We start from the raw sequence: 20563 nt of genomic DNA, 5'->3' as shown, positions 1-20563 counted from the left end.
CCTCCTCCCTCCTCTCGTGCCACGCCCCTGTCACCTCCACACATCCGGGCCCTCTGCAGCATCTCTGTCCCTCTCCCCACTGCAGGGGCTTCCCCTTGCCTGGACACTCTCTCTCCATTACTCCTTCTCCGTCCATCAGTCCTTGGTCTGTCACTTCCATCTAAGTGACATTCCCATTATTCTCTGTGAGGGCACCCTATTTATTCACTCACACGTACACACGTGTGCACACACATGCGCACGTGCACACCCACGCGTATTTGATCTGCTCATGGGTCGTTGTCCATTTACTGTCATTAGCATGCAAACCCCTTGAAAACAGGGCGTCCTCCTCTTCCTACGTCTGCTACGTCTTTCTGTATGGCACGGACTCCGACCTGAGCTTCCCACATGGATTACCTCTTTCCCATCACTAGAATGTAACCTCCATCCGGTGGAGGCTTGGTACGGGCTCAGCATGGTGCCCCTGGATAGGGCCTGGCTCAGAGACGGTGACCAGTGTTTGTTGCTGAATGGATGCAAGGATGGAAGGATGGAAGGATCGATGAATGGATGGGTGGGTAGGTGGGTGGACGGATGGACCCTCTTAGAAGATGTCCCAAGGGCGTTCGGTGACATCGCGTAGAGATGTGAGGGCTTGAGTTCTCGCTCAGCTGAAGCGGTGCCTCTCCTGTCGCAACAGATTCTGAGTCTTGAGCCTTTTCTGGGTGCCGGCGTCTCTAAACAAGCCAGCCGTGGAGGCATCATTACCCCTGTTGAAAAAGGAGAAGCCTGAGTTGCAGTGAATGGTTAGCTCAAGGTCACAGTCAGTGGGCGGTGGGTGGAGTGAGTTTCAGACCGAAAGGCAGCAACTGCACTAGGCCACAGGTCTCTGGTGGCCAGAAACCTGGGCCCATGGGAAGGGGATTTTAAACATCCCAGGGCAGGATGACGCGTGCTTTGGAGCAGAAGGTGAGGGATTCTCGAGGGTTCTTGTAATCATAGTGGGAGGGCTCGGTCTGTGGGCAGGGGGCTCCCAAAGCTTGGGCCCCATAGCCAGCGAGCTCAGGGGGCTTCCTTCATAGAACTGCTCCCTCCTCCTGTAATTGGTCGATCACCATCCTAATTTGGAAGTCCTCCTGGACCGAGGGCTGTTGAATCCACTCGGTGGCCCCTTTCTAGCACCTTGGTCACATGGCCATGGGGTTTTATGGTTTGACAGCCATAAAACACCCTTGGAGCCGCGCACCTTTTATTGACTTCAAATTGCCTCTGGCCATCAGAGGTAGGGGGATCATAAAATGCCGGCCTTATTAGTTTTCCCTGCAGTGGGAGCTGCTCTCAAGGACAACTTCTGAAGGTGGGGTTGGAGATAGCTGGGTCTGTCTGTCTTCGTCCGACCAGCTCGGTTGCTTAGTGAGGACAGGAGGCCATCCCCTGGAGTAATCTACTGAAAGTGCTCATCTATAAGACCCCTCCCTTGACAGCTGTAAAATGTTGCCCCCGCCCCAACACACTATGTATTTATTTGTGTGTATGTGTGTTTAAGCTTATTTATTTTTGAGAGAGAGAGAGAGAGAGAGAGAGAGAGAGAGAGAATGAGTGGGGGAGGGGCAGAGAGAGAGGGAGACCCAGAATCTGAAGCAGGCTCCAGGCTCCGAGCTGTCAGCACAGAACCCAACGCGAGTCTTGAACTCACGAACCGTGAGATCATGACCTGAGCTGAAGTCGGTCACTCAACCCACTGAGCCACCCAGGTGCCCGTGTGTGTGTGTGTGTGTGTGTATGTGAATGGACTTTCTCCATCCACTAGAATGAGGTTCCAGGAGGGCAGGCACTGTCTGTTTTGAGCACTGATGTGTCCTCACCCCCTAGAGCGAGCCCTGGCTGAGAATAGATTTGTGGAATAAATCTATTTATTGAGTGAGGAGAGGATCACTAAGATTGAGGGAGGAGAGGATCTGCCCCCTGCCTCTCCCGCCATCTCAGCGCTCCTGGCTCTCTGCCCACAAGGCCAAGCTCCAGTCAGTGGGCCCCCAATAGCCCATGGTGTTTCCTATCTTCCTGGCCTTGCTCCTGTGCCCCCTGCCTGGCAAACCTTACCACTCCCCCCACACCCGCCCCTTGTGCCTGGGGATTGCAGCCCATCCTTTAAGACTCAGCTCCCTTACCACCCCCTCCAGAAAGCCTCCCCAAGACCCCCATCTTAGTGGACTCCTTCTCTGTGTTTCCCCTGCTCCTGTAGTCCCCCCATGGATGGTGCCATGCATCCATCACCACACCAGACTGTGTGTTCTTATTTACCTTTGTAACAAAGGAGGTGCTCAAAGTTTAGTGGATGAAAGACAGATGTGGTAAGAGCCTAGAGATGGGGTGTCCTACCAAGAAGCTTACAATCTAGGGGGGCCAGGGCACCCCCAGAAACTGTGGAAGCAAAACGTAGATGGGCAGCAGACACACTCGTGCTCACAAACATGTAGTGAGGACAGGGGCTGAGCAGGATATGGAAGGCGCCCAGGAAGGATGGAATGAGCAGGTGAACGGATGGACAGATGGATGGATGAGCAGTGGTGGGACGCAGCTCAGCAGGGGCTGTTTCCAGCAGGAGGAAGTTTTGCTCGGGGCTCATGGGAAGAATGAGGCTAGACTGCCACAAGGGGAGAGACAGGCAATCCAGCTAACTCACCATGTTCCCCTAGAGCAATAATGTCGACTTCAAGTTTGCTTCTTGACTGCGTTCTGTCCTTGCTCAGTTTCCCTGAGTTGCAGAGCGGGAGACCCTCAGACCTGGTTCCTGCCCAGCGAGGTTGTCCTAGGGTGAAGCTGGGAGCATGGCTGGTGCTCTGATGTGGACAAGATGTGCGGGGCAGGTGTCTTGGAGGTCATTCTTTCAGCACAGTGATGACCCAGCAGGCACCCTCGTTGGGGCCAAACTGATAAGGCTCAGTGGTGCTCAGAGGTTTCTGTAGGCCTTTCTTCAGTGAGGCTGCAGGCCAGGGAATCTGTGCAGATCACCCCCCCACTGCCCTCCATCCCCTCCCCCTCTCCTCCACGGCCCAGCTAGGTCCCCTGAGACTCCAGCCAGGGTGGGAGTGAGCAGGACGCAGAGGGGTGTCTTGGCCATGGCCTAGACCTTGCTGGTCCCTACCACTTAGTGCTCCATGCAGAAGTGACGTTGCTCTAGAAGGAACTGAAGAGCATCTTTGACAATAGAACATTCCATCTGCAAAGGTATTCAGAAGTCTCTCTTTCCTAAGGCTGCTTCTTGGACTCCTAAGGTACAAAATGAGAAACTGATCACATGCTCGGCTCCTCGGAATCCTGGCTTAGGAGCTGCAGGAAATCTTTGTCTCCCGTTCAAACGGCAGAGCCTTGCAACTAACCATCCAGACTGAAAAGGCTTATTCATCCTTCCAGAGCTTGATCTGGAAGCTGGAATCTGGAAGCCTGACAGAGCACCTAGCATGTGGCAGGGACGGTGACTGGCCAGGAACTCACATGTCAATGGGGGGGGGGGGGGGGCGATGCACAGTAATGGTACAGAACCACGTGCTAGGTCATGGGCGACAGTAGAGGCCCAGTGGTCCGCAGAGGAGGGGAGGACTTGGGCAGAGATGGGAACTTGATGGACGGACAGGAAGTCAGCGGTTTGGAGGCAATCATTCTACCGGGTCGTGAGACAAGGTGAGGAGGAGAAAGGAAACCATGAGGCTGCAAAGAACAAGGTGGCTAGATAGAGCAAGGGGGAGGTAGAATCCATTTCAACTGCCGGTCTGTGACTGGGCTGCACGAGGCTTTGTTTCAGCTTTCCCCCAACACCCCTTCCCTGAGCAGTTACAAAGAGCTCCCCCCACGCCCCCCCCCCGCCCTCCCACCTCCTCCCCACCCCCCTGCTGTCTAAACCAGTCCACCAGTGGAGAGCACGCCCAGGCCATTCATTGTCTTCGCTTGTTTAACTGGCTCGCAAGTTCCCCCATGACCTTCTTCCCTTCCCACAGCCCGCTTCTTGCTGTCCCAGAGCATTAAAAGGATTTCAGAATGCGGAACGATTATTGATACACTAATGAGTCTGTCCAATGGCCATTATCCTGCAGACTACTTGGGTATTTTTAAACTAGTAAAATCAAATCTTGCAACATCCATTATGCCCGGGGTGGTACATTGCTGCCGAGGCCCCAACATGTATAAATGCAATTGAGCCCTGCATTATCAAACATTTAAGCCCTTAAAAATTGCCCAACCTCTAAAATCTCCTCTTAGGACCCTGCTCTGGCACGGCCTGGGCAGACACTAATCTCCCCATTAAGACCTCTCCACCCATTCCCTGCTCGGGCCGGGGTCTGCTTTAGACCCGAGCAGCAGCTTTGAGGCACATTAAAGGATCAGGCTGATACAAAGATGATCTTCTTCTCTCTTCGTGGGGAGGCGGGCTTAGTGGGCAAGCCGACCAATCACTTTTGCAGACCGAGCACTATTGAAGACAATTCTGAGTGTGTCTGTGTCACGTGGGGTGGGCTTGGGTGGGGGAGCACTGGAGGGCCGGTGTGGTTCTGAGACCCAGGCGGTGGTCCCTGTGGTCCGCAGAGAGACCAGGGTGGGTCTTCACGAATGGCAGGCACAGTTGGCAGGGTCTGACCTCAGGGCCACCAATGCCCCCTTCCCTTTGTCAACGTGCCCGTCCAGCGTGTAGGGGGAGCCACTCCAGAGCTCCCGTCCTGGCCCGCGGGGCGGGAGTGCCAGCATTAGGACGTAGGGGAGAGCTGGCTTCTACAGATGGAAGCGTGTGTCCCTTCTCTTCTCAGCTTGGCCTCTGCTGGCAGGTGCGGTCTCACCTCCCCGTCCCGGCGGGCAGTTTACAGAGGCAGGTCCAGCCCAGTGTGGGGGAGGCCCACTGCCGTACCTGGGAGGAGAGGATCCGTGTCTAATTCGGGAGTCAAGTAAGCAGGGCCTGGTGGCTCAAGTCGTATTTCCAAGCTGGCTTTACTGAGAACTCGGTCGTTTTGGATTCCCTCTGGCAGGCTCTTGTGTCTTAATTTCTCAGTCGATGCCGAAAGGAACCGAGTGGAAGAGAAAGGGCGTTTCTTATCGATGCCCTGATCCTGCTATGCCCTCCCGCTGGGGTCTAACACCCCCCAGCTCCCCACTGAATGGCCCCTTGTGTCTCCCCTCAGTGAGCGCTTCCTGGTGCCACAGTCTTCTCATACCTCAAAAACCCATTGTCCTTTGCCCTGAACCCTAAACTCAGAGCCAAGCTGATAAAGTGGTTCCAAGTTGCACCCTGTATGGGACGATGGGTGGAAGAAGAGAGAGGCACGGGGCTCTGGCCCTAATTGCAGGCTGCTCGCAGCCTAGCTGGGACATAGATCCCTGCAGCCCAAACAGTAACTTGTTTGCCCCTATGTTTGCGAACCACCCCCGGCTGGCTAACCACCCTCACCCACTCCCCTGCAGGTGATGCTCGAAGCAGCTGGGCCCCGGGGCGGTGAGAGACGGCAGCAAAGCTGACTGTGTTCGGGGTGAGTGCCCGTGGCTCTGGTTCCAGCCCGCTGTGGCCCCGTGAGCAAGAGATTTAATATTGAGTTATATGAGCCTCATTTTTCTGTCCTTCTAGGATTCCAGGACTCTCTAGGGTTCCAGCGAGGGGGACCCACAAAGAGCACGTGGCATATGATAGATGCTCAATAGACGTCAACTTCCTTCCCTTCTTCCCTTTGCTGTGCTGGCCGAGTGATCTTGAAAAGCCACACAGCCTCTCCGAGCCCCCACTTCCATTTTCCTTTCTTCTCCCCACCAGTCTCCATGCGGGTGAATTTCTGGCATAAAACTCTTGATGACTCTCCCCTCACCTGTAGACTTTCCCATTCCTTTTGGTCACGGAGGGGAAAGGGTGATGCAGCCATTTCTGTCCTTTCCTCCCTGCTCCCACTTCCCTCTGTGACACGGGGCCCCCTGGCCCAAGGGCTAGGAGCCGCAGAGGAGGAGGGAACGTGAGCAGGACTTCGAAGTCCAGCCAGTGTGCCGGCCAATCCTGCATGCAAGCCTGCGTTTGCCTGATCTGGACAATGGACAGGTTGCCAAGACAATAATCTGCCTGTCGGAAGGGGGGTGTAGGTAGGCTGATTTTCCCTCTTCTTGGGGTTCTCTCCTCCCACGGTTATTACGCTCACTGCTGCTCTGGGCAGAAGGGCGGCCTGGGGACCGTGAGGGTGGCTTCACCCAATGTACTTACCCGGCACAGCCTGTTTGGTACACGCCAAGCCCCTTCGGTCCGCTCCTGTCCAGGCCGGGAAGGGCCGGGGGCCAGAGAAGGTGAAGTCTATGCCTGCTGGTCAATGGCCCCCTCGTGACTTTGGGGGTGGAGCCTCCAGGGGTGGGGGCGTGCTCTGTGTCCCAGCTTCCTGCCAAGTTCCCCCTTATCGTTTTTCATGGCTCAGGCCCCTAGCTGGAGTTAAGCCGGGGCTTACACTACCCACCACCTAGCAGTGTGACATCTGTGAATGGATTTCTAATTACACATATAAATCAGCATGATTGGAAATTCTTGAAATTTTATTGGGAAGGAAATTTATAGTGATTAAAACCAATTAATTTGGGCCTCCTATTAATCCAGGCGGCGGGGTTGGGGTTGTCATGCTGCTGTGCCTTCTGAAAGCCATTGGGTGGGGCTGGGCTCGATCTGGGGGCCACTGGGGGCGCGTGCTCATTTTTCAGGTTACAAATGCTCATCCCGTGTTTTAAATTACACCCGTGCCCCTGGCCACGTATCTTGTTTTGTGTCTAAAAATAGAGTTCTAGGCTTTCACTAAAGATTCAGAAACACTAAAAGGAATCTTTTTAATCAAAATAAAGAACCCTTTTTAATTACTCAGCCTCCCTCACAGTTGGAGGTAATAATTGTCGTGTGCTCTTAAGTAGGGCTGTTATTAGATTTCCCTGGGGCTCCTCTATTTTCTAGAAGTTAGCAATACTGGCTACGCAACGCCGGAGAAGGAGTCAACTCTTGTCTCTTTAAAGTCTTTCACGTTAAGACCCCCTTTAATGTCAAGACCAGGTTGGGGTCCTCCCCTGGTCACATGGGAAGAGGTGGGAGAGGGGCAAGCTATGGTAGATTCCAGACCTGCTTTGGGAAGAGCCTCCTGGTAATTCTACACTGCAGGCAAGATCACGTTCAAATCCCTCCATGGCCAACCGCTTCTTCCCCATCTAATGTCTTCTTCCCAACATCCCAGCCAAGACCTTCTCCTGCTTCATCCAGGCCAGGAGTTTTCTTGGCTTCCATTCCTATCGACTCGTCCTGAGCCCTGGGCCAGTGAGAGTGGATTAGCATCCCCGGGGCTGCCATAAGAAAGGACCAGAAACCGGCTGCTTAAGGTAGTAGACATTGACGTCTCCCAGTTCTAGAGGCGAGAAGTCAGAAATTGAGGTGTCAGTGAGGCCACACTCCCTCCGAGACCTGTAGGGGAGAATCCTTTCTTGTCTCTTCCGGCTTCTGGTATTTGCTAGCCGTTCCTGGCTTAGAAATGTAGCGCTCCAATGTCTGCGTCCATTGTCACATGGCCAGCTTCTCATATGTCTCTGTCTTGTCCCCTTCTTATAAGGACATCGGTCATGTTGGAGTGGGGCCCATCCTAATGACCTCATCTTAACTTTATTACATATGTCCAAACTCTATTTCCAAATAAGGTCACATTCACAGGGGTCAGGGGTTATGGCTTTAACACATATTTTGAGGACCAGGAGTCAATCCATAAGAAGGCCCTTTATCGACAGATCTCTGAAGCTATACGATTATTTTTGGTTCTAGTGCGAACAATCCTTAAAGCTTTAAACACTTGTTTTCTATTCTTCTGATGTTCAAGTCTACTGACCCTGCACCGGGTAAGATCTGGACATTAGGCTCCTGGCCTTCCCTCCAGGTCTCTCCCTTTGGCCCTTTGACTTTTATATCACATGGCCGATTGTCACCACACCCCCATTTCTTCTCTTCCTAAACTGCATTTCCCAGCCTGCCTGCAGCTGGTTGAGGCCGTGTGGTTGAGTCTGGCCGACGGAGGGCAGTGAGAAGTGTGCGTGCCATTTCCGGGCCTGGCCTCTAAAACCTCCTGCGTCGTCCTTCGCACGTTCTCTTCTCTGGTCTGCAGGAGGGACGTGGACAATTTGGGGCAGCCCATATAACAAGACGGTCTTCCCTCCCCTCGTCTCCCCTCTCAGTGCCTTTTGAAATCCCCCTTTCCTCAATCCCAGCCCCCTTTATCCTGTTGCCCTATAACTGGGGTGCGTTTCTCCACCCTGAATTATTGGGGGTTTATTGTCTCACTCCTGGGTGGGGGAGGTAGGTGAGGAAAGTGTAATGCCTCACAGAAATGAGTTGACAAAAGGAAAAATTTGAGGCATCAGTGACGGGCACAATGCAGATGTCCAAAGCAGGCCATCTTCTCTGTCGGTGGGCAAGAGCAAGTCTCCTTGAAGATTTGAACTCATTCTTGATTTTTCCCTAAGTAGATGATACCTCTCCTACCTCTGCATCCTCCACCAAGTAGTAGAACGTCTTTCATCACGCTCTCCTTGGACTCGGTCTTATGGGCACTTGACTTGGAAGGATCCAGGAAGGTGTGGGCTATACATTTATTATCCATGTGTCTGCCATAGCGTGTGTGTGAGAAGAGAGAAAGACCTAATGTTTGCTGAAGGCCTGACACATGTCAGGCTTTGTGCTAGGTGCTTTATGTATATTATTTAAACCTCCTAAAAATCTTAGAGGGTGGATATTGCCCCATTTTCCAGATGAGCAAACTGAGGTAGAGAAGTTAATCATCTTACTCCAAGGCAGAAAGTGCCAGGACTTAGGCTCATTCGACTAGCTTCAAAGATGGTGCCCTTTCCAAGATCCCTTACACACAGTAGGTTCTCAGAATGTTTTTATTGGACTAAATCCAACCAAACACGTCACAGGCCCTTGTGAATGAGGTTTGAAAGCTGGATTAGGCCCCAAGATAACTGGCACAGATTCATCCCTCAATTCTGGTTCCCTGGCATCCAAGTCCCTTTAAATCAGGCGGGTAATTGCTCTGGGCTTGTTGTAAGGCAGTGCATTTAACAAAACAAACACAGGTTCCGTTTCACACGCAAGTAAACATTTTCCCTGAGTGATTAGCACCCAGACAGCTAATAATTACCCCACGTGACACTTTTAAAAGCTGACTATGCATATTTATGGAAAATGATTATTATCACAATATTAGGAGCTCATTAATCCACAAGAGCACATGTGAGAACATTCCAAAGTCAATGTAACATTTGTGCGCAGTAAATACCCATCTGCTTTGAAAGCTGGTGTGGCGAGTGCTTGAGCATTCCACAGGTAAGGAAGCCTTCTGAATGGGAAAATACACCCTCGTTTTGGGATATGGCTTTGAACAGCCTTTGTTCCTTCCAGATAGCACCCCTCCCCCGCATGCACACGCACGTTTCCCAGAACGATTTAAGAAAAACCAACATGCCTTACTTCCTCCCAAATATCTGCTTCACCCAAGGCTGAAGTCCCCACCCTCAGAAGATTTCCCCAAGTTCATGGTTAAAGCACTGAAGGCGTCATTAGAATGCAGGCAGATACTGGGAAGGGCTGGCATGCATTGATTTTGTGGGAGTAGGGTCTTAACACATGAAGTCACAGAATGAGAGCCTCAAGGGATCCAATTAGAACAGGATTGTTCAAGCCAAAGGCCCAGCTGGGCAGGCAGACCTTGCAGGGGTCCCATATCAGGGCATCTTCAGCACACAGGGAGGAGAGAGAATGGACAAATTCTGGCCCAGAAGTCAGAAGTCCCGGGCTCTACAAGCAGCTTATTCTGAAACCTTGAACAAGCTGTTGAATTACTGTTGATCTAGTCTTATCTGGGGAAATAAAGCACTGGATTAGAATGACCTTTTCCACTTGGGGCGCCTGGGTGGCTCGGTCGGCTGAGCATCTGACTTCGGCTCAGGTCATGATCTCACGGTTCATGAGTTTGAGCCCCGCGTGGGGCTCTGTGCTGACAGCTCGGAGCCTGGAGCCTGCTTCAGATTCTGTGTCTCCGTCTCTCTCTGCCCCTCCCCGGCTTGTGCTCTGTCTCTCTGTCTCTCAAAAATGAATAAATGTTAAAAAAAATTTATAAAATTTTTTTCTGCTTTGATCTTGTCTCCGTAGGAGTAAAGGGAGAAAAAAAGAGGTAAGTGAGGGGTGTGGCTTCAAAAGCCTCCAATAGTTGTCAGTTGTGCACAGGAGAGAGCGTGCCTCCTTGTAAATGCACAGCCTCCGTGTACATCAAGATACCACCAACTCCCCTCACCAGTCTGTCTTGTTTCTCTGGTCCTCAGAACCCAGCTTCTGCACAGAGCAATCCCACTGCCCACTCACCCTCCACCTCACCGGAACTGCCCTTCCCAAGGGTAAGAGGACCCCTTTGTGGACGAATCCAATGGGCCCCTTTGCAGTGCTTGCTCGGCCTCCTGGCAGCATCCGGTCTTGCCGACTTTGCCCCCTTCCTGCAACCCTCTCCGCTCTTGGCTTCCATGACTTCATTTTCCCTTGGTTTCCTAATGCTCAGGCCTCTTCCCCTTTTTGGCCCCTCTTCCTTGGCACGCTCCTTAGGCGTTGGTCCTCACGGTGGTTCTGAGCCAGCCCTTCACTCTGTCCCCCAACATTCCCTGCCTGGGGGGGATTCCATGCCCTTCTTTGGCGTTAGCAGCCTTCTGTAATCTATATCCTGGTGCCTCCAGATCTGTATCTTCAGCTCATGTCGCTCTCCTGAGCTCCAGACCCTTTTATAGAACCAAATTCTGGATCTTAGCATAAGCAGTCTCCTTGAGCCTCTCAAACTCCTACTGTCCTTCCTGCTTGTGGATTCCCCACCATTGCCCACACGGCCACAACGGTGTGCCCTGGTGATAGGTCGTCTTTAGTTACAAATCTAATAACAAAGTCGCTCCTTGCCAAAAATCTCTCGTGATGGATCTCCGGTTTTGTTTCTGTTTTTTGCTACCCAGCATCCGGGCGTCGTTCTACTGGCAACATATCTCTGATTTTCCTTTAGGGAGCTCCACCCCCAAGCCCTCCCCACCAGCAGCTCTCTCAGCCCACATCTTAGGGGTGGGTGGACGCAGCAAACCGTCTCATCCACAGATCGGCCCGTTTCACCCTCCTGGCCGCGGTGGTTGTCGGGGATGGGAGGCTCCAGCCAGGCCAGGCCCAGGGCGTTAGCGTAAATCACCTGAAGAATCCTTTGAGAAAGGATTTGCTGGAGGACGTGAGGTGAGCACAGCTGTGGCCTCACATGTGGAGCCCAAGGCGGAAACCAGCTCCCGGAAAAGACCAAAGCCGAGCCGAGAGATGGCAGAGCCAGGTCCCCGTGGCTTGTCTGAGCCAGATTCCTGGATCACCTCTAGATAATCAGATCACCTCTAGATAAAGCTGCCCAACCCCCACAGTTTCAACTGCAGGTGCCACTGTCTCTCTCTGCTGAAGCCAGTGCGATTGGGGTTCCTCCCATTTGATAGTGACACACATTCAGCGATCCTCTCTTGCCTTTGGGAGAAAGTCTAGATTCTGGAGCAAGGCTTACAAAGCCCTCTGCCATCCAGCTTCATTTTCCTTCCAGCTTCATCGCTCATTGCCTTGCACTTGATGGCAGGACTCCTTCCAGCTCCCTGAACACCCGTCAACACTTTCTTGTAATGGCTTTTAATTGTCCACCTCCCCCGGGAGATTGCGATGCCACAGGGATAGGGCTGTGTTTATTCTATTCATTGTTGTAGCTCTAGCTCCTAACAAGGATGATTAGAATGCAGTGGGTGCTAATAAATATCTGTCACGACTACCAGTGAGGGTGGGTTCGTGGGGTGTGGGTGCAAGATACACTTGGTAGCTTCTTTCGTTCTTGAACTAAATCTCATTTTATTCATTTGTTGGCTCAATATTTATCCAACATCTCGTACATGTCAGAAGTCAACAAAAATCAGAAATACTCTCAGATTTCAAGCGGTTTTTAGTCTGGTGGGAAAAAAAAAGATACAGAAACAATTATATGATACAATATAATTTGTGCTATAATTGCGTTGTATACACGCTACAGTGGGAGCATGAGAGAAAGCTCTCCTAAAACTTCCTGGGAATGTCAAGGCTGTTAGGAAGACATCACAGGGGAGATAATGCTGAGATTGTCATGCCAATAACGATCCAGGGAAGCACCGGCGTCAATCTGGAGGCAGAAGGAGAAGAACTGTGGACAAGAGCCTTTATTGTGCTTTCTGCAGGAAAGAATGAGCAAGGGAGAGTAGGCAGTTTTAGGACTGGTGATTCTCAATAATTTTAGCAGGTCCTGGGGCTTACAGGCTGTTCCTAGTTGCTTGGTATACTTAGTGGCCCGGAGGGATTGGGGGTGTAGACTCTGGATTGCTTGGTTTATATGTGAGAAGCATGCTCAAAGGTGCATTGTTTATCTCTGGGCATTGGCCAGCCCCTAGAGGGGCAGCCTCTCCAGACTCAGCAAATCCCCGGAGGTCAACATATCAGCAATGCAGAAGCGCAGACATGGTTAACACAGGTCTGCTGAACCCCGATGGATTGATTGGTGTTGGAAGGGAAGAGAAGCTCTTCTTCCGTAGAGGTGGGTCTTAGGCAAGGCTGGAAATGGTGCAGGTATGTGTGCACGCACGCTCAGGGGTCAGTTACACTGGTGAACTTGAGGAATTTCATGCTTTTTTCTCTTTTAATTTTGCTTGGAACCATGTGACCATGAATTCCAAGGAAAAAAATTGGGTCCTGATGGTACAAATGAACTAAGGAGGTTTTCTGGGGAACGTTGGGTCTCCAGGAAGCCTAGATGTGGGTGACCAGGGGACTAGGGATCAGGAATACCTAGACTTCTGTTCTCACTCTTTGAAATTCCTCAGGTGACCTTGACCACGTCACGTCCCCTCTCTGGAGTTCTCATGCAAGGGGTCTCATGGTCCCAGAGGGAGGTGGTCCTGAGCGAGGTAGGCTGGAGCTGCGTGAGAACTTGGATGTGGACGAAGGCACTGTTTCAGACCCTCGTCATCGAGGGCAGGTGCCTACAGGAGTCTACATGCCCAGAGACCCCATGTAGAAAAAGCCTTCCTTAACTCAAGTGACAGATTGGAAGGGGGTTGTTCATTTTATAGAAGAGCTTTTTAAATGGCTGTTTAGAGATCACCAGCAACTTGACTAAGGTCTCAGAGGCAGAAAACCTTAAAACTGAAGTTAGGAGCCACTGACCATGGGAAATCAACTAAGACAAAAATAGACATCTCTGGAATTTTGCAGGTTGAGGGGTCAAAGAAGCCTCCATTTATTGGCTCTGATGTGTGCACGATGCTGCAAGAACACATATTCAGTGATAGCTTTTTAATAACTTAAGAAGCAAGTGCCTTTGGAACACCTGCTGTGTGCCAGACATTGTGTGTGGAGATTTACATTTGAATAAGATATAACCTCAGAACTCCAGAGCAGAGATGCTCCAACTCGAATGGATTCAAGATTTACCTCTTTCTGTAAAGGGCCAGACAGTACATGTTTCAGGCTTTGAGGGCCATCCAGTCTCTGAAGCCGCCATTCAGTTCTGCTGTGAGAGTGTGAATGCCGCCACGGAGGACTCTGGACGTGAATGAGTGGGGCTCTACTCCAGTTAAACTTTATTTAAGTGGGCGGCTGGAGAAATTTGGCCCCCAGACCCGTTTGCCACCGGGTCTGGAATCTGAGTCCCTAGTTTTTACCCCTGGGTTTTTATTATTATTTTTTTTTATTTATTTTTTTATATTTATATGTATATATATATATATATTTTATATTTATATTTATTTATTTTTACAAGAGAGAGAGATGGAGTGCAAGTGTGCGAGGGGCAAAGAGAGAGGGAGACAGGAGCTGAAGCAGGCTCCAGGCTCCAAGCTGTCAGCACAGAGCCCCCGACATGGGGCTCGAACCCACAAACTAAGAGATCATGACCTGAGCCAAAGTTGGACGCTCAACTGACTGGGCCGCCCAGGCGCCCCAGCTCTGGGTTCTTTGCTGGTGTCTCCATTCCCAAGTCTCTGAAGGAAGGACTTGCTCTTCTCTGGAGCAGGGATTTAGGGGAGGCCATCAGCCTATGAGGGTGCAGGTGAGGCCTGTCAATGTGCAGATCGCTGGCATGATTCAATCTTTCCTGGCCAATGCTTTGCACACCTAAGTCACAAACAAAACACCGTGGATTCGAACTTCACTGTGACTGGCCAGATTTTGCTGAACAACACACGGCTAGTAACAATGACAGCTTCTGCCTGCTGACTTCTTGCTGTGCTCCCAGACGCTGCGCTAATAATTCCCTGCTCTATCTCAGTGCACCCCTCTCAGCAGCCTTACTGATAAGGCACGGTTATTATTGCCAGTTCAGAAAATAACAGAGATCAAGTCACCTGCCAAAGGCCACTCAGTAACTTGTAGAGCTAGGACTCCAGTCCAGTAGGGTTGACATCAGAATCCTGCTCCTAATAGAGCATAACCAGTGTGGGATGGGACTCGATGGCTTATAACAAACTTCGGGCCACATGTGATCTATAGGAGGGCCAAATGTGCTCACTTTCCAGTTGCTTTGGAAACTCATGACAATGGAGGTGAAGGAGAACTGGCCTCTGGAGGTTTCATGCCTAGGCTTCCCCCTGGAAAGCCGTGGCTTGCTGGGATGGCCAGGGCTCGTTGAAGTCATCAGACTCAGAGAGGCGGAGAGGGAAATAAGAATCTGAAGCTGCCTCTGACCATTTAGCAAGGGCTTTTCCAGGAATTTCTGGAGCCTGTGACTTTATACCTCTGCCTTCAACCTGGAGAAGCTATAGCCTTGATCTGAGAGAAGAAATGGATTCAGCCCCTGGGTTTTATTCTGCTGGCCACTCTATCCGGGGGGCGGGGGAGAGGGGGGCGGGGGAAGCTCAGATCTGCCTTTCTGTCACTGCTTTGATCAGCCTGATCACGTTCAGGAGTGTTCCCTGTCTACTCCCAATGGCTTTCAAAACTGTCTCCAGTTTCTTGTAAGTCCGAAGCAACCTTTGTTTTGGAAATGGCCATCGTTTCTCTGGAAACTTCTCAAAGGTTTTCTATTTGCTTCGTCTGTGAAGTTTTTGGGAAATATCCCATCTTCTCTTTCCAGACTTACTTTGCTTAGCTGAAGACACCAGAGGTACGGCAAAAGTCTCTGTGCTCATCAATCTGCTTCCAAAGTGCACCGACACTTTGGTTGAATGTCTGTACCAACCATCTGGCTTAACACGAAGCCTGATGGAAGCAGGCATTACAAACAAGCCTCTGGGGGCACCTGGGTGGCTCAGTAGGTCAAGCGTCCAACCCTGGATTTCGGCTCAGGTCATGATCTCACGTCTCGTGAGATGGGTCCCTGCATTGGGCAGCACAGAACTTTCTTGGGATCCTCTCTTTCCCTCTCTCTCTGCCCCTCCCCTACTTGTGCACACACACACTCTCTCTCTCTCTCTCTCAAAATAAAGCAACATAAAAAAAGAAAGAAACAAGCTTCTGGAAAGCAGGCCTTAAGCTTCGTGGGGGCCAAGATTGGGCGTCTCACGGATGTTTCTTCTGTTCTGTTTTCTGACGGCCTGACACCGTGTTCCTCAGATGACAGGTCTCGGGCGGCACGAAGGTGAATCTTGTTTGCTCCCCAGGCTATATCCATCTCGTTTTTGTAGAAAAGTGATTTCTCCTGCCTGCCTTCCTCCCCACATTTCAGTGTCCACCTTGGAGTTGATCTCATGCTCCAGGAAGAGACGCCAGGTTTCCCGGTGACTCCTTGTCTCCTCTGGCACTGCTGTCCCTGTTTGAAATGGGGGTGGGGTGATCCCCCAGAGCTAGAAATGATGGAATAATTATGTCCCAGGTCACTGGCCAAATCTTGCGAATGGACATGCCTTTTCCCTCAGTGAGTGTATAGCCATCTGCGTGGATTCTGGTCCAGAAGTGGTTAAGAAGGCAGGCCCTGAGATCAGACGTCCTTGAGTTCACGTCAAGGCCATTTGCTCGCTGTGCGACCTGGGGTAAGTCCCTCAGACCTGTCATGTATTGAGGCGGAGAGGTTGGGGACACAGCTGGATGCATGAGACTGGCCGGAGCCCAGGGGAGAGCTTAGGGTGGGAGAAACAAATGAGGGGTCCATAAATGGGTGGCGGGTGAACCAGGGGGCTGTGTAGTTTGGTATCAGGAAAACATATGAGCGGAGAAAAGAACGAGGCCCGGCCGGGTCTGAGTCCTGGGTCCCTCCAGCACTTAGCAGTGTGGTCGAGGGGAGAAGGGAGTGCGAAAGCTGGTGAGCAGGAGTGGCCAGCCAGGCGGTGGAGATCCTGGACAGAGGGATGGCCGGAAGCCCCCGGGCCATGCTTCTGGGAGGGAGGGTAAACCCAAGAGACAGAAAAACGGCCCCTGTACGTTGCAACCCCGAAGCTTTGGGTGACGCCGACAAGAGTGGCTTTGGTGACGTGCAGCCCTCGCTCAGTGGAGTGGATGGACTGTGGACACAGCGTGAGGCGAGGAGGTGGCGTTAGTGGGGACAAGCGAACTTGTTCCCAAGATTGGCGGAAAAGGGCACTGACAGCTGGGGCCGTAGCTGGAAGCTAAACGAGAAACGTGAGCGTCCGGCGTGTCGGACACAAAGTGCTAAGACAGAGTGGCTACTCTTACCACCCAGGTTTCAGGCTAGTCCTTCACGACACACCTGCACGGCGGGGTGAGGGGGGGTGACTTTCAGGGAACTCCGAAGACCGAAAGGTTCTAGACATGAAGGAGTGACTCTCTAGAGGTCACGCTGTAGGTGAACTGGAAGGTCTTTCTTTGAAGGGCTGGACCTGTTCAACTTCCTGGGGGTGGGACAGCCGCTGGGAGGTCTGGACAGCTTCCGGAAGCTTCTTCTCTGGCTGTCCACGTCACGTGCCGGGTGTGCCTTGTACCAACACTCCCGCTCACAAGTCTCGCCCACAAATCGGATTTGCTGCTGCAATCTGCCTGGTGCAGAAAACCCGTGTGTGGGTGCATGTGTGTGCGTGTGTGCATGTGTGATCTTTTTTAAAGAACAGAGTAAATCTTACACAAATCCGATAATCGTCTCAAACACTCTGGGTCTTGCCATTTACCTTCCCCGACCTAGTCTCCCTTCCATGCCAAGGACAAACATAATGGCTCGTGAGGGCTTAACAGCTTAAGGATGGAAAACTTAAAACTGGTCAGATTCTGCCCAAATCCTATCAGATTTTCTTGCTTCTCATAAACCTTTAATCAGCATCAACTGTGTGCATGCGTGTGTGTGCGCGCGCGTGTGTGTGTGTGTGTGTCTATACTCGGCTTCTGTCCTCTCAACCAACTTTAAAAACCTAACAGCAGTGTGAAAGATGCACACACACAATTGGAGTTGTGTCAGAAACGGGCTTCACTGTTGGCAACCACTGGTGTATCTGGTTATCCCTTATTTCTAATTTTTTTTAAGTTTATTTATTTTTGAGAGAGAGTGAGAGAGACAACACAAATGGGGGAGGGGCAGAAAGAGAGCGGGGCAGAGAATCCCAAGCAGGCTCTGCACTGTCAGTACGGAGTCCGATGCTGGGCTCGAACTCATGAAACCGTGAGATCAGGACCTGTGCCGGAATTAAGAGTCAGACACTTAACTGACTAAGCCATCCAGGCGCCCCAGCCCTTATTTCTAATAGTATATCATTTGGGGGGAAATAAATCAAATCACAAGGTGCAAAATAATGAGGTGCTTATCACTAAAACTAAAACGAACCCAGTGAATTCCCTCATTGGGCTCATCAGGAACTAATACTTATTCAAGCTAATCTCTACCTCCAGGCTGGAAGTGACCTGGGGCTCTGGGCTGCGTATTAGCCAGAGTTGTCCAGAGAAATAGAAGCTAAACACACACACACACACACACACACACACACACACACACACACACCCTCGCGCGCATGCACACACACGAATGGGGATTTTATTTTGAGGAATTGTCTCATGCAATTGTGAGGGCTGACAAGTCTGGAATGTGCAAGGGAGGCCAGCAGGAGTTTATCAGTATTGCAGTTTTGAGTCTGAAGACAGTCTAGAGGCAGAATTTCTTCCTTTTCAGGGAAGTCTTTTCTCTTAAGCCCTTCAACTGGTTGGATAAGGCCCACCCACATTATGACTGATAATCTGCTTTCCTCAAAGTCTACTGATTTAAAACGTAGTCACATTTCAAAAGCACTTTCACAGTAACATCTAGACTTGTGTGTTGACCAGACAGCTGGGCGTCATAGCCTAGCCAAGTTGACACATCAAATTAACCATCACAGGCTCCATACTTCTCGGACAGGAGAGATATCATGCTAGTCCATTTTTTTTTTTTGTCATTACAAAAGCCAAGAAGTGGAAACAGACACTTCAGAAACATTTCAACATCAAAGGCTAAAATTAAAATAAGTTTTAGGTTAATAATATGAATAAATGACAATTAATGACACTCCTCTCCCCTGACTGTGTCCTCCACCATTCTAGAAACAGCCCAGCCATCTGAGATACACAGACTTGCTAAAGTTTGCCATTGAAAATAACAAATACAGATCAAAGACCTAACCTGGACACTTGTTTTCTGCAAGGGGGAATCAGAAAGGAGAAGTAGATAATCAACTGAATGAGAGATTTTAGTGCCGTTGTGTCCAAACTTTGGACCAGGCATTCCCGGGTGGACTAACGCTGTTGTTGGCTCATCCAACCACAACTTCTTTCTCTCTAGCCACCGACCGCCCAGGGGTGGCCAGGGACATGGGACGTAATTATGGCTAAAGAGATTTTTTGGTTCTCTTGAGTTTCCAGAAAAGTCGTTGCTTTCTCTCTACAAAGAGACCTATTGGACACTTCTGGATCTAATGAAGATGAGGTCATAATACTCCACCCTACCTCTCCCACAAAGTGTGACGAAAACCTGAGGCAGAATATACAAACCAACTATCTGAGGACTTCAAAAAGAAAATAATAATAGTGAGTTGGGGTAATCAAAACTCAAAGAATGATCCATACCATGGTGAATCCTCCTCCCATAGGATCTTGGCTCGGATTCTGAGACAGCCATAATCTGGAATGGCACAGACAAAAGAAAAAAAAAAACCTACAGGAAAAACTCTCCCTCTGGCTAATGGACTGGGAAGGGGGCTCCTACAGGATAGAAAGTAGGGCGGTAGTGGTGTTGCCATTTATTTTTCTTTCTGTCATTAATTTTTGGCCCTGCCCCAAGGCAAGCCTAAGTCACAAAGCCATACTCCTGCCATAGTAGCATCAGAAATAACAACAGAGATGGCCTCACAGACACCTAAAATTCAGAGAAAATCTGTCTCTTGGACCACAGGAACTGGGAAAAGGGACTTCCACAGTCTGGAGAATGTATGTGAGAAGTAATGCCCATTTCCCCTCTCTTTCCTCTTGTCATTTCACCCTAAGATGTAACTAATCATGATAAGTATGTGATAGCTGAAACCCTGGCTTCCTAGCCAGTGTGCTGGGGAAAAGAGCCCTTTCTTGGGGGCAATCATAGAGAGCGGGAAACTTCAGAAAGAGGTCTTTTAAATCTGTCTGTGAAGCCTTGGGATTGTCTCTGGGCTGTGCACATATGAAACTGACCCAATGCAACAAAGCAAAGCTTTCGAGAACTGAACTACAAGGTAGACCACCACCCCGTTGGCCCCTAATTATGCATGTGGTAGATGGACTGGATAGGCACAGCAAAGCCTTAGGAAGAAGATGAACATTGAAACCACAGCCCCAAGAAGGCAGGTCAGGACTTGCATTCTGAACTTAACCAGATTCATTGCTTATGAAAATAAATTATCAACAAGAACAACAATCTCCAATCCATACCAACAGGACCCCAAATCTCGTCAGATTCAAGATATCCAGGACACAATTACTTGTTATACAGAGAAGAAGGAAAATCTTAGCAGCTCTCAAGAAATCATAATCAACAGGCACCAACCCTAACATGACGCAGATGTGGAATTATCAGACAAAGACATAAAGCAACTATTATAACCATGCTCCATGAAGTCAGGCCAAACACTGTTGAAATGAACGAAAAGATTAAAAGGTGTCAGCAAAGAAATAGAGCCTCTAAAAAAAGAAACAAATGGAAATTTTAGAACTGAAAAGTACAGGAATGGAAATGGAAATTTAAAAAAATTCATCGGAGGAACTTAGTAGAAGAATGGAGATTATAGATAGTAAACATGAACAAGATAAACTTAAGAAAACTAGAGACCTATGTCCCATAAACAAAGACATAAACATCTCTAAAAAAATATTAGCTAATTGAATTGAGTGATATAGTAAGGGAATACTACATCACAAATAAGTAGGGTTTATTCTGGGATTGCAAGACTAGTTTATCATTAGAAAATCAAATCAACCCATAATACTAACTGGCTAAAGAAGAAAAACCACATGATCATATCAACAGATGCAAAGAAAGCATTTGACAAAATTCAAGATTCCTTCATGGAAAAAAAACACAACTCAGCAAACTAGTAATAG

General features: G+C 50.0%; 2 long non-coding RNA genes across 2 annotated transcripts in view; one reads left to right on the top strand and one right to left on the bottom strand.

Annotated features, from left to right (window-relative positions):
- LOC113602260 (uncharacterized) overlaps window positions 1–20563 on the top strand; it is a 45595-nt gene that overhangs the window by 637 nt on the left and 24395 nt on the right. The gene's annotated exons all lie outside the window — the stretch shown is intronic.
- LOC128312320 (uncharacterized) lies at window positions 53–6436 on the bottom strand. Its single transcript, XR_008291437.1, has 4 exons — window positions 6209–6436; window positions 3128–3252; window positions 2666–2737; window positions 53–752 (listed from the first exon to the last, which is right to left on the bottom strand). It is a non-coding gene; the product is annotated as an uncharacterized LOC128312320 (long non-coding RNA).

The sequence above is a fragment of the Acinonyx jubatus genome, chromosome D3 (genome assembly GCF_027475565.1).
Source record: "Acinonyx jubatus isolate Ajub_Pintada_27869175 chromosome D3, VMU_Ajub_asm_v1.0, whole genome shotgun sequence".
Lineage (NCBI taxonomy): Eukaryota > Metazoa > Chordata > Mammalia > Carnivora > Felidae > Acinonyx > Acinonyx jubatus.
This window is presented reverse-complemented; position numbering and strand designations above follow the sequence as displayed.